The 18,901-nt window shown below is 36.7% G+C and overlaps 1 long non-coding RNA gene across 1 annotated transcript in view; it reads right to left on the bottom strand.

The window, feature by feature from the left end:
• LOC309825299 overlaps positions 1-17,765 on the bottom strand; it is a 73,410-nt gene extending 55,645 nt beyond the window's left edge. The window contains exon 1 of the long non-coding RNA XR_014297017.1: positions 17,695-17,765. This is a non-coding gene — a long non-coding RNA (uncharacterized lncRNA). The remainder of the gene's footprint in view (positions 1-17,694) is intronic.
• Between the last annotated feature and the right edge of the window lie 1,136 nt (positions 17,766-18,901).

The following is an 18,901-nucleotide window of genomic DNA, read 5'->3' as shown; positions in this document are numbered from 1 at the left end:
GTCAACAGTGCTGTTACTGTTCTTTAGCTCATTTCTTTTTATCCTAATTTCCTCATCCCCAATAATCATATGGCAGTGATACCAATTTTAATATATTAATGGGATTTATATTTCATTTAAAAAAATTAGTGCCTTCCTATTTTTTTCTTTTTGGCGGTACGTGGGCCACTCACTGTTGTGGCCTCTCCCGTTGCGGAGCACAGGCTCCGGACGCACAGGCTCATCGGGCATGGCTCACGGGCCCAGCCGCTCCGCAGCATGTGGGATCTTCCTGGACCGGGGCACGAACCCGTGTCCCCTGCATCAGCAGGTGGACTCTCAACCACTGCACCACTAGGGAAGCCCAGTGCCTTCCTATTTTTTAGGTGTAGAAGAAGAGAAAATATATAGTGCTGGTTCCATGTATTTGAAATACAGTGCCCAAATATACCAAATTAGTTTCAAACAAAATTCCTATTTATGATAGAATTAACTATAATAGAGGATCATAGACATTTCCAAATCTCCCCAACTGTTAGAAACATGAAATAATTCTTGCTGACTATATTAGAAAAGGCATCCTGATCAGTTTGCAGGTAGATAATGCCCATTTAACATATGAATATTTGAACATTTCCTGTTTATAATCATAATGCCTTTCACTTATAGATGGAAATGCTTCTAGTTTTTTTTCACCCCCCAGATTTATTGAGATATAATTGACATATAACATTGTATAAGTTTAAAGTGTACAACATGTTGATTTGGTACTTTGAGTATATTGCAAAATAATTACCACCCATAGTGTTAGCTAACACCTCTATCATGTCACATAATTACCATTTTTTTTTGTGGTAAGTACATTTAAGATCTACTTGATTAGTAACTTGCAAATATATAGTACAGCATTATTAACTATAATCACCATTCTATATATTAGGTCCCCAGAACTTATTCATCTTTAACTAGACATTTGTACCCTTTGATCAATACGTCTAGTTTTTAAAGTCCTTTCCCATGTGTTTGTTTGGTTCTCACAAATCTCAATATATATCGATATATATAACAATATATTATATATTAACTATATACATAAACTATAGAGAGTGAGAAGTGTGGTTCAGTTATCTTTGTTAAACAGAGAAAATGTAAAATGTTTATATGTTCTGTAACAGTGGTCAGCAGACTATGGCCCAGAGGCCAAATCTGACCCACCACCTGCTTTTGAAAATAAAGTTTTATTGGAAGACAGCCCTGCTCATTCATTTATGTATTGCCTATGGCTGCTTTTGTTGTGCAATGGCAGAACTGAGTAGTGACAGAGACCATTAGGCTCACAAAGCTTTAAAACATTTACTATCTGGCCTCTTAATGAAAAAAAAAATTTCTAATCCTGTTCTACAGCAATTTTTCCTTAAGAACCATATTTAAATAATTAATTTAAAACTTTTTCCAACTTTATGATGTCAAAATTAATAGTGTCCAATACATGGCATATACATTTTCTATGGGAACTCTGCATACCACAAGAAGTGAACTATGGAATTTCACAGCATTTAATGCTACTATTTTATAATGTAGGAAACAGCATATCAAGATATGCATGTTAATAATAAAATAATTAGGGGAATTTTTTTTTTTTTTCTGTACGCGGGCCTCTCACTGTTGTGGCCTCCCCCGTTGCGGAGCACAGGCTCTGGACGTGCAGGCTCTGCAGCCATGGCTCACGGGCCCAGCCGCTCCGCGGCATGTGGGATCCTCCCGGACTGGGGCACGAACCCGCGTCCCCTGCATCGGCAGGCGGACTCTCAACCACTGCGCCACCAGGGAAGCCCATTTAGGGGAATTTTGATTTATTGATATTGATGTGACTTTACTGAACCAGAGAAGTTCAGAAAAAGTCTCCTCTTAAAAGTGAAACTAATACAGTTCTAATTTAGTATGGTGTGCAAGTCCATTCCTATCAATATTTCAGCTTAGCTTGCGTGTAGCTAGCTCTTAACAGAAGCAATTATCAAATGATTCTTATAGTCTTAAAATAAACACTAAGGCTGATTTAACCTTACTTTTGAACATCATTTCCTACTACGGAGTTTTACACTTGAGCACAAATATCTGGCTCTTTCTTTAGAAACATCATCTTCAGACAAGATGCGCTCTAATTCTATGATATGTAATGTAAAAATGTATCAATAGATTCTCACCAGTTGAACATACAAATGAACTAAATACAGATTCTCTGGAAGGCATACATAACTTCAAATTATTGCCTAACTCTTGTCTTTCTACTCTTAAGATATTTAACTTTGGAGAAATGGGAAACACCAGACTCCCGTTTATTACTGCTAGAAATTTGAGGGAAATTTATTTCAGAACATAAAATAAAGAACTGGTGTAGATAAATGAAACACAAATGTATAGTAAAGTTAGAAGTTGTTTTTAAAAATGAAACTACAACATGTCAGGGGCTTCCCTGGTGGCGCAGTGGTTGAGAATCTGCCTGCCAATGCGGGAACACGGGTTCGAGCCCTGGTCTGGTAGGATCCCACATGCCGCGGAGCAACCAGGCCCGTGAGCCACAGCCACTGAGCGTGCGCGTCTGGAGCCTGTGCTCCGCAACGCGGGGCCGCGACAGTGAGAGGCCCGCGCACCGCGATGAAGAGTGGCCCCCGCTCGCCGCAACTGGAGAAAGCCCTCGCACAGAAACGAAGACCCAACACAGCCAAAAATAAATAAACAAATTTAAATTTAAAAAAAAATATGAAACTACAACATTTTAACTGTCAGAATGCTTTCCTTTGGGGTTTTATTTTGATGTATTTCAGCTATCGAAAAATAATGGGATCTTTCCCTTAAAGACCCAAAACTCAACATCTTTCTAAAAAGAAATGCAACCAACTTTCAAGTGTCTTTTCATGGCTATACTATAGTTCTTGTGGGTCTTATCAGTAGCAGTTATATTCAAGTGCTTATGGGTAGGCATCTATTCCAAAAACTTATTTCATAATATATCTTCTGAGCATTACCTTTATTTACCCATTTTCCATTGTAACTTATAGCTTAATTAAACTAAATTAAACTGCTTCCCTGGTGGTCCAGTGGTAAAGAATCTGCCTTACAATGCAGGGGACATGGGTTTGATCCCTGGTCAGGGAACTAAGATCCCACATGCCACGGGGCAACTAAGCCCGCGCACCACAATTACTGAGCTCGTGTGCCTCAATGAGAGAGCCTGCATGCTGCAAACTACAGAGCCCATGCACCCTGGAGCCTCTGCACCGCTGCTAGAGAAAAGAAAACCTACACACCACAACTAGAGAGAAGCCCGTGCACCACGACGAAGAGCCCGTGCACCGCAAAAAAAAAAAAAAAAAAAAAAAAAAAAAAAAAAATCCCACATGCCTCTACGAAGATCCTGCGTGCCACAACTAAGACCCGATGCAGCCAAAAAACAAACAAATTAAAAACATTGATGATCTACTAAATTCAAGGAATGAATACAGTTTGAAAGAAAATCTTACTTAACATTCTCTATAAGTTTGGGGCTAGATACTCTTCCCTCAAGGACTGGTCAACTGTGACAAAGTTGAATAGAGCCAAGATTAAACAAATTCTATTCTATTTGTTCATTTTCCATTCCTGCTTATACCTCAGTGGTTTCAATAGCTTTCTAGCTGGTTTCCTTTAAGAAGAAACATAATGTCATAATAGACATAAAAGTTCAATTGCTAAATACTCAGTGAATGTTAGTTCCCTTTCTTTCTTATCTTACTTCTTTACCTTTCCCCTCTCCGTCAGGATTTCCCAAGTCAAAATCACTCTCCTCACCCTTGCCAGAAAATTTTTTTCCTTTTTTAATAACAGTGTTTTTAAAGCTGGTTGATGTTGGTTCTACAGCAAAAGGGAAAGAAAGTGTGAACAGGAATCTCTCACTGCTTCTCCAGGCAAAAAAGTTCCCCTTTGATTCATTTTCTGACCTTACTTGCTTTTCAACATTTTTTTTAAGTGACATTTTAAAGCACTTGCCTGTACCACTAAGATGATAACAACCTTATACTGAAGTTCCTCATTATGACCCTCATTAGTTTGTAAGTTTCTGGGTATCAGAAACTAACTCTTAGTACTCAATTCCTATCTGGGTCAAGTAAATCTCCTTGTACAAAAGCATGACACAACTATTAATTGAATTTAAAAAAAGTGTACATGGATTGAATGATTCTTACTTTAAGTATATTTAAAATTTTATATAATTTGTCAGTAACAAGGGCACTCCAGTCAAAAAATTAAATTTGCAGTAAGTTTTATAAATGTATTACTTTTATTTGCAAAGTTTAATTCACTAGAAATAACTTTATTTAGCAATAAATATTTCTAAAATTATATGTCTATTCATATATATATATGTATGTATATACACACACACACACACACATACATGCACATAGATGAACTGGGTTTTTCACTGAGATTTTCATATTATAAATCAACTTTGTAAAATGAAAAGTTTTGTTAAAAAGATTAGTAGTATCAAAAGTTGTTTTGATCAAGCCAAATTGACAGCTAAGTCACTTTTATATTGATAACTGAGTCAAGTTTGTCTGATGGAGAAACCAGGAATTCTAAAAAAATTACAGACTTTGGCAGTCACATTTAAGTACTTTGCAGTTAAAAGCAGCAACGGTTTATTTAACAAGTTGCTCGGAATCAAGTGGAACTTACTGTTTTGGTGTTTTGCCTGACTTTTTTTCCATTTACAAGTGAATCAATGCCCCGTAGATAGAAATAGTTTTTTAAATACAGCCAAAATGAAATGGCTAATTTCACCAATATATTTTATTAACTGGAATGATAGTACTCTTTAATGGCATTTGTCTGACACCAGGTTTGTGTATTTCTTCACACATTCTGTTAAATGAACACCTGCCAAAGCAAATATCTGACTGATATTTATACCAGACTGTTTCTACGTAGGAACACTATGTTACACTGCTTGCTTACTTGAAGGAATACAGAAGATTAGAAGTTGTGAATGTTGAATACAAACTTTGGTTTCTTTTTTTTGAAATGCTAACTCAAAGTAGAATTTTCAAAACTGAAATTTACTGACAATAAAAGGTACTCACAAACCAGAATCTAAATAACTCCCCCCAAATTGTTCAAATCTTTAATCAATCCTCGATACTAATTTTTATCAAACATCAAGCAATTTTTTTCAAAAGAAAGTTTCTAAAAATATTGACTCAATACAACAATAGAACACCAAAATAGTCTAGGTGTGAATCTTTTTTGATTCACTTGAGTACTGCTTGCATTATGAGGCTTTGTGGTTTATACGAAGGGTCTCTGATGATCAAGTTCATTGTTTTTAAGGTTGAGGAGACTCAAGCGCAAGCCTGAACAGAGAAAAGAGAGCAGAGCCAAGGTCAGCTTTTCTCCTGTTTCTACATGGTGCCTCCAGAATTCCTCCAAGGAGCCCTAGGAGCTACTGGTGGGGCTGTAGAAGGGCTAAGCAGGCAGGACCCCTCACTTTTCCCTCACACACTGCACTCTCTTTAATAAGGGTTATTCTGCTGCACCTCTTTTACATATTTGAAATTCTAGGTAAGAATGAGTTTGAAGAAAAAACTCTGTCCCTAAAAAACAAATCTGAAAACCACTGTATTACCTTGTGCACCATAAGGAAGAGGGGGAATATCAGACCCAAATTTGAAATGACGTCCCTGTTAGTAGCCAGCATGAGAAACACTTAGAAATTGCATTCCAAAATAAGGGAAAAGGGATCCTGAATGTAGTTTTTTTGTACAAGTAAAGCCCTATTTTATTATTTTTTTTCTTGTACATCGGTTGTTGACTTAGTGTTTCTAGAAATTTGAATTGTACAAAAATGAACAATGAATAAACAAAGTTTGGTAGAGAAACTTCCAATGTGTTTCAGAATGCAAGAAAAAGTGAGGCTTACAGAAAAGCATAAGAATAAACTAGTTAACAGAAATCAGAACAATGGAAAGTTAAATGACAGTAAGAGCACCATATGGACTAAAAGACTCAGGAAGAGCTTTCTGGAAAAGAGGCACTCAAGTAAGAGTAGAAGATAAGGGAGATGGCATTCCTGGTGGCAAGAACAACAGAGATGAAGGGGGGGAAAATCATGTTTATTGAAGAGAAAGAAGATACAACCAAACGGAGAGGACTGTTTGTGTCAGTGGGATATGAGCTTGAATTGGTAAAATGGGGTTTTATTGAAGAAGCCCCTGGAAGGTAATTGAGGACTGTACATTTAAAGTATGCATAAGGGCAATATGGTACTACCTTTGGTACTCAACAGAAGATGTGCTTTGGTGCTAGCAGGCTGGCAGTGCATTTTGAACATTCAAGGAAGTTTCTTTTATTGTGTTAAATTACAGGTGGTGGAAAAAATGTAGGTGGTACTTCAAAAGATGCTAGATTGTTTTTAGAGATTTAAAATCACATACGCAATAGGAGACACACATGGACATTTTATACTGCTCTCACAACTCTGTTGTCTGGGGAAAAAAAGCTTAGGAAGTGTATACCATGACCTAATCCATATCTTTCATGTCATATTTATGTAATATGCATAATTTAAAATTTTTGTCATCCCTTTTAAATAATTTGTAAAATAAATTAAGAAATTTTGCTTAATGGTAAGCGCTATGTGTTTGAGAAATGATATTCGAAATAAACTTGTTTCTCGTAGAGTAGAAATACTATTGGATATAGTAGAAAAACAAGATAATTACTATTACTAGATAATTAAAACTGAAGATAATTAAAACTGAAGAAACAACTTCCCTTAAAAAGATTTGAATTAAATGACCCTGGAGAAGTGTTCTTTTCCATTTATAGCTTTTATTTCTGTTTCTTCATTATGCAAGACATGGAGACAAAATTTTACCTAGCATAAATGAATAATATAAAGGAAGAATCAATGGACTAGAAATATCCTTCCAAGGTCAATCCAATGAATGGTCCCTATATTGTATGACTATTAATTTTTAGGCAGAAGCAGATAAACCATCATTTTTTATAAGCAACACATCTGTTATATAGGTTAAAATCAATCTCAAATGAAAATTATCCTACAAAAATATTTTTAACTTCTAAATATATTTCTTCAATCTCCAGTGTCTTTGGACCACCCAACTGAATGTTAAATGTTTCCATTCTTCTTTTCTTTTTCTTTTACCAAGTCCACTATGGAGGTGTGTGGCTATGCATGCATGTGCCATGGTTCTCCTTTGCTAAAGTCTGATATGGAGAAAATTATTTTTCTAAGGAGAAAAAAATTTTCCTTCTTGGGAATTACCTGGTTTTGCTGGATACTTTGATATTCTTATTGAGGGGTGTGCATGGGAAGTCCATCAAAGGGTATGTTTGACTGAGAATAGTGGTAACTGGACAGTTTTCTAAAATGAGTGGCTTCTATAATGCAGTGTTTTAGTTTTTCTTAGAAGGCAAGCTTGGAAAGAGAGCAGAATTGCATTTAAATAAAACCGTGTTAAGAAAGGGAGGGGAGAAGAGTGATGAGATGGCTAGTTTCAGATAAGAGCATAATTTTGAAGAGTACTGATATGCCAGATAACAATGTTGATTATAATCTTCTCCTTGGTAGTCCTCCTCCATTTTCCAGACTTGTAAATCTTAGTAAAATTGACTTCACCCGCTCTGGTATTGTGTGGGTGGACCTGCCTTGAGGATGGGTGTTGGGGAAAGAGCAGAGGCTTCTTGATGTAATAACCTCTGGATGGCTCACAAGCATAAGGACACATACACATTCACAGACATGCACACACGCAGACCTGTGCATACATGCACACAAATGTATATCGCCATGTAAAAAGCACCTGTCAGCTTAAGCCATTTCCACACTGACCGGGCAAGGTTGGTTCAGGTAAAACTTACACTGGTTTTGAATCACTGTGATTGTACTCATGGTAGAAAATAGAACTTTAAGAGCATTCATAAACTAATTTGGCCCTTTGATAAATCTTTGGAAATGGATAGAAAATTCAGAACTTTTGGTACTTCCAGGGCCACACAGCCTGTGATTATAATCATTCAGAAATTTTCCATCATTTATCTTGTTTTCTTTTGCTGGAGGTTATTTTGTACTTTGGGGATATTAAGAATCAAAACTATGCATTTATATGGATAAAGGACTTCATTCTAATTCGTATTCATAACTCAAGAAACTCCATGTCAGAGTTGTTGAATTATTGCTTTTCACCATGTCTCCCTCTGCACAGTTTAGTGGATTGGATGTTCTCTAAGACCTATTCTAGTTCAGAAAATATTAGTTATTATAGGACCTCTTAGTATTATGTGTAGATGCTAATATCCAGTGGCATAAAAAGGATTCTGCTGGTAAGGAAGAAGATGGAGCAGTGATGGTTTGGCAGGTAACCAACAGTATAGGTTACCAAGGCAAATCTGAATTTTTGTTGACTAAAACATAATTTCCTCTAATATTAAGTAGTTAGTTCTATAACAGTATGTAATTTAGCCTGCCTTCTGATTCAGGGATAGGATTTTTTTCTATAAACATTTATTTTTTGTTTCTGAGGCTCTTAACATTGTTAGAACAGGGAAAGCACACATCAATGCATATGAAATTATTAACATAATTTTTATTAAGTATTCTGAACTAAGAGAAGGAGATAGCTCGTTTGCACATTTCCCCTTTTCTACATCATTCTTAGGGCACATGTTAGAGGTTCTCCATGTACATGGTTGCTGGCTCCTTCTCCTTTATATTAGCTGTTCACATTACCCATGGCCAAAACCTCAATTTCCTGTGTTCCCTTCCTCCTTCCAGTTTCCCACCTTTTAAAACATATCCATATCCTTGGAGCCCTATTTGTACTTATGTGATAATGGTTTTATATGGGCTAGATTAACTGTGCTAATATTTACTTTGCTAATGTGTTGGACCTCTAAGGTAATTTAAGGCTTTAATTGTTTCAAAAGTTCAACCCCTTTAAAAATCTCTTCAGGAATGCTGCCAGTTTACACATCTTGATGGAATGGCCATTTTGGCTTCCCTATCACACTCACAGAAGCAGGTGGCTACAAGAAACGTTGGTTGGCCTGTATGACTCCACTGTCTGGAGTCTGTTCATTATGTCAGCCTGATCTCTCATCTTACGCCATCTCTCATTCCCTCATCAAACTCACATTGCAAATTGCTGGTTTCTGCAGCCATTTTCTCCACCCTGTTTCCTGTGTCATCTTGAGTGATTCATATGTGACTTCAATATTTATAGAGATGCCCCACCCAACACCCTGAACTCATTATTTCTTGACCTCCTCTGCTGCTCAGGCCTTTTAACTCCTTTGGATCTCAGTGATCTACTACCAGTGCTATACCCCAGTGCTACCTTGTCTTCCCCAGAAACTCATCTCTCTTAATTACATTTCATAATCATACTGTCTTAATCTGAGTTCCTGCTTCTTCCAACTATCCCTATTCTTTACTTCTAGCAAACTAACTCTTTGGCTCATAAAGAATCTAAAACCTTAGGAAAACAGCAAAGATTCAAGTCTCTGAGCCCCTCTATGACCCTGCTTCTTTATCCTCTGCCCTACCTCTTCCATCCAGTCTGCATTCTGTGGTTTATCTCACCAACTAATGTCTCTACTATCATCACACTCAAGCTCTGAGCTCCTCTCCTGGAGGAATCTAAACTTTTGTCTCTTGAAATTCCACACCTACGTACCTAAGCCTGCCAAATAAAGTTATATCATTGCCATCAGCATTGTAAAGTGGTTAAGAGCATGGACTCTGGAGCCTGACCACCAAAGCTCAGTTCCTGGTTCCTCCACTTACTAGCTGGGTGCCCTTAGCAAAACAGCGTGACCACTTTGTGCCTCATTTTCTTCATCTGTAAGAAGGTAATAATAACTGAACACATCTCATAGAGATGCTATGATGAATAAATGAGCTAATATTTATAAGGTGCTTAGAGAGGTATGTAACTGTTAAATAAACAAGTATTCTACTTCTCCCTTGTAGTTTTTATTCCATTTTTAATAACAGCTATTTCAAAACTTCACTCTCTTTAATTCTCCAAAAAGCTCACTCTCCATCACTTCAACAGATGATCTGGCCTCATTCTCAGAGTACATATAGGACAGTAGGTGTGAATTCCTTTAAATTATCTTATCCTAGAAATTTAACTACATTGGTGCATTTATATCTCTTTCCAATCTAAAAGAAAGAAATCACCTGCTAAAATTAAGTTTCCTCCCTTCAAATACCTAACCTTTTGTGTATATTTAACCTTTCTCTGTCTACTTGTTCCTTTCTTTAACCAGTAAACATGTTTTAATTCCCATGCATTCCCCTCAAAAAATAACCAAAAATCCTTCTTCAACTCTACATTTCCTTTTAGCTATTTTCCTATCTTCATCTTTCTCTTCATCAGATGCCTACATTTCCTGTTTCTACCTTTACCTCTTTCATGACTATGTTACTCAGAAATGATAGTAATTGTAAGAAGGTCTAATATTAAAATCAAGTGGGAATAAACTTCAAGGGATCAAAACTTTAGAACTTGGCTTTTTCCCAACCTTAACCAGACATAGATATTCATGATCTTGAATGCTCGTATATTTATATAACGGCTTTCCTGCTCTTTTGTTCTACCATAACGAATTAATTGTTATCATTTGACTACCCCTGCTATTTCCTGTTTCCCTCTTCTAAAAAGAATTAGCCCTACAGACTCCCACTACAATCAAGGCTTCACTCTTCACCATTCCACCACAATTACTGTCAAGGTCAGCAATAACATCTCGATTTCCAAATCCAGAGGTCAATTCTCAGTGTTCATCTTAATCAACTTCTCAGGAAGTTGGTAGAATTTACCATTTCCTCTTCTTTAAAACCTTTTTTTTTTCAGTTGCCTTCTGGATACCACTTTCAGTTCTCTTCCTACCTTGCTAGTTGATCTCTCTTAGCCTCCTCTGATGGATGCTTCTCAATTATCTGCCTCTAAAATGTGAAGTACCCCAAGACACTATCCTTAGATAGCTCTTCGTAACATTCTTCACCAATTCCCCCATGGTGGCCCCAGCTAATTTTTGAGCTTTAGATACCACCTATATGCTGATGACTCCTAAACTTATGTGCTAGTCCACATTTTCCCCTTGAACTCTATACTCATATATCCAAATGCTTACTCAATATATACACTTAGATGTCTAACAGGCTTTTCAAACTTAACACACTGAACAAACTTTTATTTCTCCCAGAACTCCTCCACCTTTAATCTTCTTCATTTCAGTCAGAGACAGTGTATGAACTTAATAGTTTATACTGGTAAAAGAATGAAAGCCGGTGAAGGAGACTGGGAAGTAGTAAAATGTAAGATCAAGAAAGAAATGTGAGGCATAATCAATCCTGACAAGAGCTATAAAGATACCTATAAAATTAGAGCTGAAAGGATCCACTAGACTTGACATTTTATAAGTCATTGATGACTACTGCCTTAATAGGCTTAGAATAGCTTACTTGGGAAATAGGAGGAAGGCTGACCAGAATCATATAGAAAAAATGGCTGTCTGATATTAATGATGCCAAACACACACACACGCACACACACACACACACCCTTACAATATTTAAGCCAAACTTTCATTCAGAGTTCCACCTTTGTACTGTAATTTCTCTCTCTTTTTTTTTTTGATGTGGACCATTTTAAAAGTCTTTTTTGAATTTGTTACAATATTGCTTCTGTTTTACGTTTTGGTTTTTCAGCCACGAGGCACGTGGGATCTTAGCTCCCCGACCGGGGATTGAACCCATACCCCCTGCACTGGAAGGCAAAGTCTTAACCACTGGACCGCCAGGGAAGTCCCTGTATTGTATTTCTGACTGCTTGGGGCTACATCTCTTATATGTATTATAAGTACCTCATATCTAATATGTCCAATAATGAACTCAATTCCTTTCTTCTCTGTTCTCCTTACTCTCAAACAAATTAATGCCTAATCATTCTAAATTCTCTATCATGTTGAATGACACCAATACCTATCCATTACCTAAAGTACAAAGCAAACCTGGGGATCATTCTATTTCCTCCTCCCCACCCACTTCTAATCTGTCAAATCTGATTGCAGCCCTTATCTCCATTGGTCTAACTCAAGTTTTTATAAACCTCCGTCCTCCAACCCCTGCCACCAAACTAATAAGCCTCCTACCTGGTTCCCTTGCCTGAGGCTTTCCCATGCCCTATTCTTTCAACTGTATAGTTACAGTTATCTTTCAGTAAAGCACTTTAGTTAAAAAGTGCTGCTTCCAACTTCACACTGGCAGTAATACACTCCCTTAAAATAGCACACCAAGGCCTTTAAAATTTGGCTCTCACCTACCATTTCAACCTCAGTCTATGACAGTTCCTCACTTGCCTTAACATAATCAAACTGAAAAATACACTGCATGGGGTCAGACACATACTTCCCACACTTCTATATCTGGAATACCTAGAGCTTTCAAAGTTCAAATAAGTTTTTATCCTTAAATTGTAAATACAATTATTAAGATTTTTAAAAGTTTGAAAAATAAAAGAAAAAAATTTAGCCATAATATTGTCATTTAATAGAACATCTTTGTTTCCCTCCTAACGTTCCTCTCTGAAAATACATATTTGTAAACATATAATTTTGCTTAAGATTCTCACATATTTTATTTAGCTATTCCTTGTTATGTTACAGAAAAGAAATATCAAAAATTATAAAATTTATTTTGATAAAAAGAAATAAATGGGGCTTCCCGGGTGGCGCAGTGGTTGAGAGTCCGCCTGCCGACGCAGGGGACACAGGTTCGTGCCCCGGTCCGCGAAGATCCCACATGCCGCGGAGCGGCTGGGCCCGTGAGCCATGGCCGCTGAGCCTGCGCGTTCAGAGCCTGTGCTCCGCAACGGGAGAGGCCACAACAGTGAGAGGCCCGCATACCACAAAAAAAAAAAAGAAATGAAAGAAAAAAGAGGAAAAAAAACAAGGGTGGGGACAGAATCGAGCCATGAATAAAGTTTAAGATGCATTCCATGATGACCTACTCATCCACCATGAGTGAGCCACACATTTGGCTTTCAATTTTCTAGCTGCCAATGTGAAAAGAGAAACTCTGTCAGTTATCTAACTCCCAGTGCCCGTGAGATTAACCAAAAATGTCCTGGTAATTTTAACTCTTCTTGGAACAAATATTGTGAAAAGATATTTCTCCTGAAGGGAATACAGGGGCGATATACTTAACAACCTGTGGGAAGATTCTTTATTGGAGATGGTACATCTCATTTCATGTCACTGCTCAAATCAAGAATCAGTATAGGCAGATGCCATTGCACAAATCATAGAGTAATTCTGTAAAAACCATCTTCTTGGAAATCATTTGATACTATCAAGGCACCCAGCTCTTTGCTGGTCTGCTTTAAATCATGAGTAAATATAATATATTGAAATACTCACATATCATATATGTTAGTCACAGTAGTGACTGAAGTTTATCCTTTAGAAAAACTTTCTGAATATTGTTTCTCTTCAACATAGAGTTTAAAATAGTTCTTAGGTGAAATCTTAAAACGTCATGTCCCATACTGGGCAGGTGAAGCTTGCTTGGAAGACCAGATTTTAGGTTGAGAAGCAAAAACTCCCTCTTTTTGATCAGGAACATTGTTCCCTTTGAGAAAGTCCTCTGAGTGCAAGAATGTGGCTGGGCCAGGGATGTTACAGTCTTGGGCTTTTGCATCTAATAAAGAACAGAATGTTATCCTAGAAGGACTCAAACATAACCTGAATAACATACTTGTTTGCAGAGATTCTCACTGTCTCCAACCTTGAGTCCTCTCCAGAAATATGCATAGGTGGAGCTACAGATTTTGGGCCAGAAGTATCAACTTTACTTCTGTAATATTACATGCTAGTAAGAAACCTGAATACTCATATCTTTGTTTTTACATTCTCTGAGTTTTTCAGAAGATTTGGTGAGATAAAAACAATTTTTCTACCTTTGCCTTTGTGTTTGCAGGACTGTTGAGTTATGGATTCTCGTCCCTCAATAATTCTGTCACTAAGATGGCTGACCTTAGGCAGGCTTCTTAAAATTTCTGAGCTTAGTTCTCCTCCCTTGTGAAATGAGGGAGTCTTAGTAGGTAATCGCCTCCCTTGAATTCCCTCTGCCCATCAGCTGTAAGTGGAGAATCCCCTCAGTTTGATGACAGTAAGTGGTTGCTAATGTTTCTCTAACAGCGGACCTGGAGTATCTAAGACAGTCACACATCTTGGCTAAGAGCATGGGCTTTGCAGGGGAAAAGTCCTGGTTCTACTCTGCCCCTTACTACTATGTGGCCTGGGGCAAGTATTAACCTCTCTGAAGCTCAGTTTCCCTTCTGTAAAGTGAAAGTAATATAAGCTCTTATAGAGTTGTACTAAATGAGACAGGTATAAATCCAGGTATAAATACTGTGTCTGGAACAAAGCAAGTGCTCAATCAAAACTATCCGTTTTTAATATCATTACCCTGGATCCACTGAAATAATCGCTCTTCTAACAGCATTTCTCCAAGTTGAATATCAGCACTAGTGTAATTACAGTGTTTAAAGGTTTTAATTACAGTGTTTAAAGGTTTTGAGGTGCCAACTTGAGTTGACTTGTTTTAGAAAAAAATTGGAAAGACGTAGGCTCAGGGAAATTTTTAAAAATTAAGCAAAACAACCTGTGTGCTGACCTTTACCCTGTAGTTCTTTTATTTAATAACCGTCTGTTAGCAAACACCACTTTAAGCTGTTTGATTAGTCCTAATGTAATCCAGGCCAAATATGCTACCTAACAGCAATAATAAACTTTTTCGCCTCAAAGAAATTTTAATGGCATTTGCTTTACTTTTCTGTTTGTTTTGAAACAAGATTGTGAAGAAGTTCTTAGTTTGGGGTTCCCATCAATAGATGTTTAGTCCTTTTAACTTTTGATCATATGTAGATTATATTTCAATACAACTAAGTACAATAAAATCATTCTTAGATAGCAGAGATAAGCTTTGAAGGCTAAGTACTTATTTTATAATTTTAAAGCAATTGTTTACCCACAAAAGAAAAGGAAAAAAATTCCCCCAAATGTGGGAAACCGGAGTTCTTTGCTGTGCTCTTAACTACAGCAGGAAATACGTGTTTGTTTATTATGACCCTAGTGCTTCCATAGCCAGATTAACATTCAAACACAGAGTTTTTATTCCTCTTAACCAACAATTGTCACCCTGACTGTGGAAACTGATAATTTGCAGGGAGTTCGAGAAGAATACTTGTATAATTACATCCACTAGAGCCTGGCTTGTACCCACAACTTTTCGATAAATTCTTTGTGAACAGAGAACACTTCTAAGAGTAGGTCCCCCTACAGGGTGTATTAATTAACATGCGGTAATGTGCTGGGTCAACCTTTGTCAAACATGACTTTCAAGGACTATCAAATTTTATAGCAAAAGAGTTCAGAATTACCATTATATGTTAAGGAAGTCTCCTTGTTGATTCTAGGTTTTTCCTCATTCATGAGATGTGAGCCTCAACTGATTTGTAACCGGTTGTGAAAGAGTAATCACTTGTATTGCTGCTAGAAAGTTCTCTGCAGGATAAAAGGTGAGTAATATATTTTATAGATAGATAAATAAGACTCTACACTGATGCTTAAGTCCTGAATACCTGCATGTTAAAACCCCAAATTTATCAAGCCATTGTAGAGACATATTAATTCAATTTTAAAAGTTCTTAGGGGGCTTCCCTGGTGGCGCAGTGGTTGAGAGTCCGCCTGCCGATGCAGGGAACACGGGTTCGTGCCCCAGTCTGGGAGGATCCCACATGCCATGGAGCGGCTGGGCCCGTGAGCCATGGCCGCTGGGCCTGCGCGTCCGGAGTCTATGCCCCGCAACAGGAGAGGCCACAACAGTGAGAGGCCCGTGTACCGCAAAAAAAAAAAAAAAAAAGTTCTTAGGAACTAGCTTATTATTTTCTGTCTCTATAGCTGTTATTTCCTTCAATATTTTATTATTGGATTAACTTTCATAGAACATCACTTATTTTAAAAGCAATTTTAAAGGATTGCTTACTGAATTTATACACAACTTTATTTTCTTAATACACAACTTTCTAAAAATTGCTTATAATCATTATTTGTTTGCCAAAATGATTTAATCAGAGGAAAGAGATTATTAAGTGGATACATCTTATAGCTTCTGAATTAAGGGAGACACAAAGGGGGATTTAAAACTGTCACTAAGTTCTAAGGGATCTACTGGCCCTGCCCACCAATACAGTGCTGGTGGAAATTGAGTGTCCTTGTTTTGACGGCCTACCTGCTCAATCTTGTACTTTTTGGTTAGTGATGGTAAGGAAAGTTGGTGGAGCTGAATGTAAAGAATAGCCAAAAATGGTTTAGCAGAATCCTGTCTGAATCTGGCAGAAACCCTGCTTTCTCCCCATTTTGTCCACCCTCAAACTTGCCAAGCCTTGTTCACTTTGGCTTTATTTTAAAAATGCATTTCTGGTGAGTGAGGAAAGGTTTTGTACTGTGTTTTCAATGACTCACCCAAAATAACTCCATTGAACTTGTAAACGGTCCTGTACTGAATGCAGATTGTGTTTGTTCTGAGATGGGCATGAAGGGGCTGCAGAATGGAGATTAGAGAGGGGAAATGTGGTGGGATAGGCCAGTGCAGTTTATATTTATTCAGGTTCAGGAACACATCAGAATTACTTTTTAAAAAGACATTGTGTGTGTGTGTGTGTGTGTGTGTGTGTGTGTGTGTGTGTGTGTGTGTGTGGTGTGTTTTAAAAAAACATTTATGAGGTCTGTACCCTTTAAAGCTTTTAAAGATACATCGTATTACATAGATACGTGGTTCATCTAGTTATCAACCTTTTTTCTGATCCTCATAAAATGTGGAAGGGGAGATTTACATGTAAATATATAATGCCAAATATATGCATAGTGAAATCATTTTTTTACAGTTCTAAATGCCTTCAAATAGGAAGAATCATATAGGCAACATAAGAGCTAGAAATTAATCTTAAATTAGGAAAAAAACGTGTATCAATAAATTGATCATATAAAAGTAGTGTTAAAACTCGAAAATGCAATAATGACTCCCTCTTGTTTTGTTGTGTACCGCAGAAAAACGTTTTATATCAAGTGGCATAGATTGAGCATCTGATATCAATAAATATACCTTTTCCAAAGCTTTTATGATTCAAAATATCAGAGACCTTTAAAAACAATATTTTAGGGCAGGACTGAAAAGAAAATGAAGAAAAGGACTGATCTAAACATGAGCATTAAAGCTTCACAGATGAATTAAAAACATTTTGGCTTTCCCATGTGTTACTATGTCCAGTTATAAGGATTTCAAAACCTCCTTTGAGTTGTTTCATGAATTTATGAAACAGACCAAATAAAGCTTATTCTGTTATATAATCTTGCTTCACCCATTGTTGATGAAGAATAGATGAGCCATTCTCACCTGTTGCTCAGAAACACCAGAGAATTGAGCCACTGAAAAGAAAACAAGCAGGCTAACAACGTTTTACCATGGAGAGGGTAAATTTAGCACTATGTGGCAAACTGAAGAAATTGTGATCTGGGAACGGTGAAATGAATGATAAACGACAAGTTTTAGCATGCACAAAATCAGAAAGTATATAAACTTACCCAGATTATGTAAATAATTTGCAAGGCAAAGTTCCAGTGGTATTAACACCTGCTTCTTCCGATGTGTACCTGGGAGAATGAAGGAAATCAAAATAGATGGTTTTGCTATGTTAATGCTTACTTATGAGGACAATGAACTAGTATAATAAGAGTTTTTGCTAATGTGGAAAAACCCAAAAGTATAGGTAATCGGTTTATAGACCTTAAATATTTAATTTTATTACTTTAAAATATACACAATAACCAGAAATATTTTAATGGTTAATAATGACAAAGAAATATATCAAAAAATCAGTCTAAGTCAGACTAACCACCTTTCCTCATAGTTCAATTACATGATTTGTAAATAAACCTTTGAAAGTTTTTGAAGAATTCATTCATTCAGTAACATTTCCCTTTTATCCTCTTTTATCCTATTGTAAATCATCCCACTGGTATCCCTGGAAATCTCAACAGTTATGTTGAGGGGGCCCAAAACATTACATGTCGAAATGAATTTTAGAAATGCTGGGTTAAGCAAAGTTAAACAGTTTTATTTTAAAAAAATAAATCTTGAAAACTTCGCAAGTCTTTAACATTCACTGCGACTGGGATGGGCTTGGGGCAGGTGAAAATATGCAGAGTTTACCAAACTTACTTTATACAGAATTCTTTCCTCCAGGCAATTCTATTATTAAGACAAAAGGGATCTGGGAGGTGTAAGGTAAATAGAATGGCAGATTAAATAAAAAGTGTAGCATTTTATATTTCAATTTGTTAAACTGCAGCACTATACCACTCTCTGATCAGATTCCTAATTACTAAGATTTTGATGCACAAAATAAAATTTTTAATTATGTAAAGACTAAAGAAACAATACCTTAACTAGAACCAAAATGCCTTAGCTTACCTAGTAGTAAATCTTGTTTTGTAATTTGGAGGCATGTGTTAAGGCCTAGAAAAGCAAAAAATAAGTAATTAATTAAACTGAGCATAATGTTTCACTTTTGATATATGCTTTTACCACTTAAAATTGCCTAATTTAACTAGTCTGTTTTCTGTCCTAGCCTGAATTTATGCCATTTAAAAAATTCAGCTGCATAAGCATGAAGACAGATGCCATTTACTATAAGAATAATCCCCCCATATAAAATTAACTGATTTTTGTCTGCTGCGATATAATAATGCCTAGAGCTATACTGAGCAACCACTTTATTTCATATAATCC

This window comes from Grampus griseus, assembly GCF_964374135.1.
Source record: "Grampus griseus genome assembly, chromosome: 7".
NCBI classification, from domain to species: domain Eukaryota; kingdom Metazoa; phylum Chordata; class Mammalia; order Artiodactyla; family Delphinidae; genus Grampus; species Grampus griseus.
Note: the sequence above shows the minus strand (reverse complement) of the source record. Positions and strands in the feature narration are given on the sequence as shown.